The sequence below is a fragment of the Haematobia irritans genome, chromosome 4, assembly GCF_050003625.1.
Source record: "Haematobia irritans isolate KBUSLIRL chromosome 4, ASM5000362v1, whole genome shotgun sequence".
NCBI lineage: Eukaryota > Metazoa > Arthropoda > Insecta > Diptera > Muscidae > Haematobia > Haematobia irritans.
Genome location: NC_134400.1, coordinates 61,738,315 through 61,744,447, shown reverse-complemented (window position 1 = coordinate 61,744,447; position 6,133 = coordinate 61,738,315).

Sequence of the window (6,133 nt, the reverse complement as noted above, 5' to 3'; positions counted from 1 at the left end):
TATATGGTCTCTAATAACCATGCAAAAATTGGTCCACATCGATCCATAATTATATATAGCCCCCATATAAACCGATCCCCAGATTTGGCTTGCGGAGCCTCAAAGAGAAGCAAATTTCATCCGATCCGGCTGAAATTTGGTACATGATGTTGGTATATGGTCTCTAACAACCATGCAAAAATTGGTCGATATCGGTCCTTAATTATATATAGCCCCCATATAAACCGATCCTCAGATTTGGCTTGTGGAGCCTCTAAGAGAAGCATATTTCATCCGATCCGGCTGAAATTTGGTACATGGTGTTGGTATATGGTCTCTAACAACCATGCAAAAATTGGTCCACATCGGTCCATAATTATATATAACCCCCATATAAACCGATCCCCAGATTTGGCTTGCGGAGCCTCAAAGAGAAGCAAATTTCATCCGATCCGGCTGAAATTTGGTACATGATGTTGGTATATGGTCTCTAACAACCATGCAAAAATTGGTCCATATCGGTTCATAATTATATATAGCCCCCATATAAACCGATCCCCAGATTTGGCTTGCGAAGTCTCCAAGAGAAGCAAATTTCATCCAAGCCGGTTGTAATTTGGAACATGGTGTTAGTATATGATCTTTAACAACCGTGCCAGAATTGGTCCATATCGGTCCATAATTATATATAGCCCCCATATAAAACGTTCTCCAGATTTGACCTCCGGAGCCTCTTGGAGGAGCAAAATTCATCCGATCCGGTTCAAATTAGGAACGTGGTGTTAGTATATGGTCGCTAACAACCATACCAAAATTGGTCCAATCATACAAAAATTGTACCATATCGGTTCATAATCATGGTTGCCACTAGAGCCAAAAATAATCTACCAAAATTTTATGTCTATAGTAAACTTTGTCAAAATGTTATTTCTATAGAAAATGTTGTCAACATTTTGTTTCTAGAGAAAATATTGTTAAAATTTTATTCGGTTCATAATAAAATTTTCATCATTTTCAAAATTTTATTTCTATTGAAAATTTTGTCAAGATTTTATTTCTATAGAAAATTTTGTTAAAATTTTATTTCTGTAGAAATTTTTGTCAAAATTTTCTTTCTATAGAATATTTTGTCAAAATTTTTATTTCTATAGAAAATTTTGTGAAAATTTTATTTCTATAGAAAATTTTGTTAAAATTTTATTTCTGTAGAAAATTTTGTCAAAATTTTATGTCTACTTTGTCAAACTGAATTATATACGTATTGGATCGATCTTTTTTGATTTAATATATACCACGTATGGACTTACATACAATTTAGAAGATGGTGTTAGGAGGTTTTAAGATACCTTGCCATCGGCAAGCGTTACCGCAACTTAAGTAATTCCATTGTGGATGCCAGTGTTTAGAAGAAGTTTCTACGCAATCCATGATGGAGGGTACATAAGCTTCGGCCTGGCCGAACTTACGGCCGTATATACTTGTTTTTTTTTCATTTTGTATACTCGTTGGCCGATTATTGAGCGAATTTGAGGTAATTTTTTGAGTTTAGGCCTAACAAAAATTATGTTCCGGAGATAAGAATTGTGTATATGCCTCTGCGTGCCCGATTATTTTTGATAATTATCACAAATTTATATTGGATGTCGTTTAATGGAAAAACCTCCTTTGGAAGCCGATTTACAAATAATGTACAAAAGGTATTTCATTAACAATGAATGTAAATTGTTTTTCACATGTACCCTGTGAGCCACTGTATAGCAGGGATGGAAAATACAATTTTGAAGAAAGTACCAAAAAGGTGTTGTTTTGAGCGAAAAAGTACTTTTCCCCAAAATTAAACAAAAATTTTCATTGGAAGATTATTGTCTTGTATAGGAAATAAAATTTTGTTTGTCAACTTTTCAATTTCAAATATTTTTGTTTAGTTTTATAGCCGCTTACAAAGACTACCGTAGTATTGTAATCACGGTTGCCATAGTTGGTAGCGTTCTTCCAAAAATATTAATTTTTTACTGTTTATAAGATTGGAAGATTGGAAGATTGATTCAAGGTACTTCATAAATTTTCTATAGATAAATAAAAATACATTTTTGACAAAATTTTCTATAGAAATAACATTTTGACAAAATTTCTTACAGAAATAAAATTTTGACAAAGTGTTCTATAGAAATAAAATATTGATAAAATTTTCTACAGAAATCAAATTTTGACAAAATTTCCTACAGAGATAAAATTTTGACATAATTTTCTATAGAAATAAAATTTTAACAAACTACTCTATAGAAATAAAATTTTGACAACATTTCCTACAGAAATAAAATTTGGCAAAATTTTCTATACAAATAAAATGTTGACAAAATTTTCTATAGAACTCAAATTTTGACAAAATATTCTATAGAAATAAAATTTTGACAAAATTTTTTATAGTTTATTTTATTATTATTTTGGCTTGAGGTCCTTTTAATAAAAAATCCTTTTTACGATTTTTGATTACTTGTTAACTTTATTCTCCAATATTTCGACTAACATCGTTAGTCTTCGACGGGGATCTACATAAATAACAAATATTAGTACACAATGTACGAGTAACACAAACAATTTATATTTACATTAAAGTATTTTTTTTTGGGAAAACAAAATCAAAAGTTAAAAAGGAGGACAAATCAAATTTACACACAAAGAAAATTTCATTAAAATTGAGCCAACGAAAATTTTTCATTGATACAACGACACATTTTCATTAAGAGAATGAAAATGTTCGTTAATAGTACGAAAGGTTTCGTTGATTAACAGAAAATTCGTTATAATAACGAAAAATTTCGTTATATCAATGAATTTGTTTCATTGGCTCAATTTTAATGACACATTTCATTAATATAACGAAACTTTTTCTACCAGTGTAGTATACCAAATAAAATGTAATGGAGACGGGTCCGACATATGCCAAAAGGTATATGTTGGTACTACAGGAACTAAATTAAAGACGAGAATTTCATCCCACAAATCTGACCACAAGGCTAGAGATAAGCCATTGGATCAAAAGACGGCACTCGCAACCCACTGTACACAAACTGGACACAGCCCGAATTTTGACGATGTAGATGTATTAGTGAAAGAGAGTAATCCGTTCCGACGATATACCTTAGAGATGCTTTATATCACCGACGTTCCCAGCGAGAAGAGATTAAACTTTAAAACAGACACAGATAAATGTTCTCAAATGTATAGATACATCATAAAAAAACACGGACGCAGACATATTTAGTTGGCAATCAAATTTTCTAAAAACAGACGTAATCACTCTCTACAATTTTTTGATTATTTCCTAAAAATACTTTAATGTAAATATAAATTGTTTGTGTTACTCGTACATTGTGTACTAATATTTGTTATTTATGTAGATCCCCGTCGAAGACTAACGATGTTAGTCGAAATATTGGAGAATAAAGTTAACAAGTAATCAAAAATCGTAAAAAGGATTTTTTATTAAAAGGACCTCAAGCCAAAATAATAATAAAATAAATTAGAACAACAGGTCAACAAAAACGAAGGATATTTTGTATAGTTATAAAATTGTTGTTGTTTTTTGATTTCAGCTTAAAACAAAATTTGACAAAATTTTCTATTGAAATTAAATTGGGCAATATCTTCTATAGAAAAATAAAACTTTGACAAAATTTTTTATAGATATAAAATTTTGACAACATTTTTTATAGAAATGAAATGTGTACAAAACTTTCTGAAGAAATAAATTTTTCCAAAATAACATTTTTTGGAGTTTTTGCTAAGATTTTCTCCAAATGTTGGTACATTATTTTTGACTCAAGTTTCAAGAGTGACTGTAATGGTTCCCATTATTTTAGTACGCGATCGATAACTTCTTATCTAGAAATTGTTCACGTGGAAGCGTAATATAGAATCACATGCTTTTTTCGACCAAAACATTATTGATATTGAATAACTGCATTAACTTGTTTGTTTCCCCACACCCAGAGAAGGAATATGATCACCTCAAACATGTTTTAAGAGCAAAATGTTATTTTTGGGTGGTGACCATGTAACATGGTTTTCACAACCATGTTATTTCCTCGGAAATCATGTATCTGATTTCGGCAAGCAGGTTATATTTGACGAGAAAATAACATTTTAGTGACAAACATGTTACATGGTCACCATACAAAAATAACATTTTGCTCTTGAAACATGTTTGAGGTGATCATATTTCTTCTCTGCGTGCAATTTTGTTCAAGATCATTAACAAATCCCAGCAAAAACTCTCATTACCCGGTAATCTTGTAGGTAAGCCTATTTAAAAAATAATAACAACTTATTAATTGGCATCGCTTTGGATTACACTTACATACGCATGTGCTAGAAGGAAAGTACTTCTCCCTAGGCATACTTTCGGCTATAAAATAAGTAGTGCATTTAAAGCATATAATCTCCTAATATGTAATGATTTATTCGTAGATACACCAAAGCTTGCAAAATAGCCACTTATTGTCCCAGGCAACCAAATCTCGAAAATATTGATTTCTATCGCCGATTACAATGGATCAAAATATGGCGAGTGATGCTGTAATAGGAGAACTACTTGAATAGAAACGAATATTGTATAAATAAACAAAAAAATTAATAAATAATCTAAATAAGATGCAAATTAATTTCACACTTAAAATAGAAATAAATGTAGGTTGTTTAAGGGAGTTGGATTCGTGAATTACGTTATAATATATCCAATAGCAAATTCACATAAGGTTCAAAATTTGAAATTTAGTTTAAGCGCCTTTTGGAAGTGTAATGTGAATGAGGTATAAGAAAGCATTTATTTAAAACATAATATGATAATGTCATTAAACACAATTATTATGAAATAATAATGATAAAAATTTCTTAACGGAAAATTTTTCAGAATTACCGTTACATTACATATTCTTTTTGATTTTTTATGTAAGTGCTCGATTATGGGAATAATTATACCTAATGGTACCATCATTTATTCTATTTTATTAATTCGTTAACCACAACTGCATAAAATTTGAGAATAACAATTCGAAAATTACCGAGAAGTACTTATTTTTTTCATTACAAGTTAGTCATTGTAACTCGCCGCAATGTAATGCAACGTGTAATGACAGCTTTACTCCTGGTAATGTCAATTGTATTGATATGTGGTTACCTAGTTTTTGCTGGGATAAGTTTGTTAAAGACTTTCTCAAAATATTTTGGCAAAACTATTGTAACATAAATCTGATATCGGTTTAAGCAGTATACACAAATGGTACAATCATTCGCGGGGGTACTACGGTACTGATCAGGGTGAAAAAGTATTGAAAAAGTACTATAGTACTGCATTTTCCATCCCTGCTGTATAGACATCTTGACGATTTCCCTTTTGGTTTATGCAGATATTTGGGAAACGCAGAATTATAAATTTTATGCATGTTGTGACTTTTATTCTAATAACTCGAATGACACAATATGCGGGGAAATGTGGAAACTGCATCCGCAATATTGCTGTCGTTTGCAACGTATACACACAGTCATACGACATATACACACATACAGCCAACTCGGAGCTGCAAACAAGTGTATAGATGAAAATTAAATTGCATCACAGCCAGGTTTCAATTCTATGCAATTCCTTTCAAAGAATGTAGTAAATATTCTTCCCCCAGTTAGATGTGTAAGGTGATGACAAAGAAAAGTCAGACAAAACAAAAAATACCACTCTCTAAATACTTTTCTCACAGCCCACCAACTACTGCCATTGCAATGTTTGCAGGAATATGTATGACTGCGGATAGGTACATATAACAGAGTGAGTAAATGAACAATGGATGGCCCCGAACATTACGATGTCTCCATCTTCGTTGATTGCCACATACTAGCAGCAGGGGCACCTTGCTGGTTTCAACTCTTGTGCGGCTGGTTAAAGTCATGTTGAATTAACATCGATGTGATGTGATGCGATGCGATTATAAATGCCGCCATAATGTTCCAATGCCGAAAGAGCTACAACCAAACTCTCTTAGAAGTCGATAGACTGAGAGAGAGAGAGCACGCCATACTGAGCATGATAGATTTCCTCCGGCAATAGGGAGAGAATGACAACAAAAGTCTTTGGTAATGGGAACGAGTGAAATGAAACAAC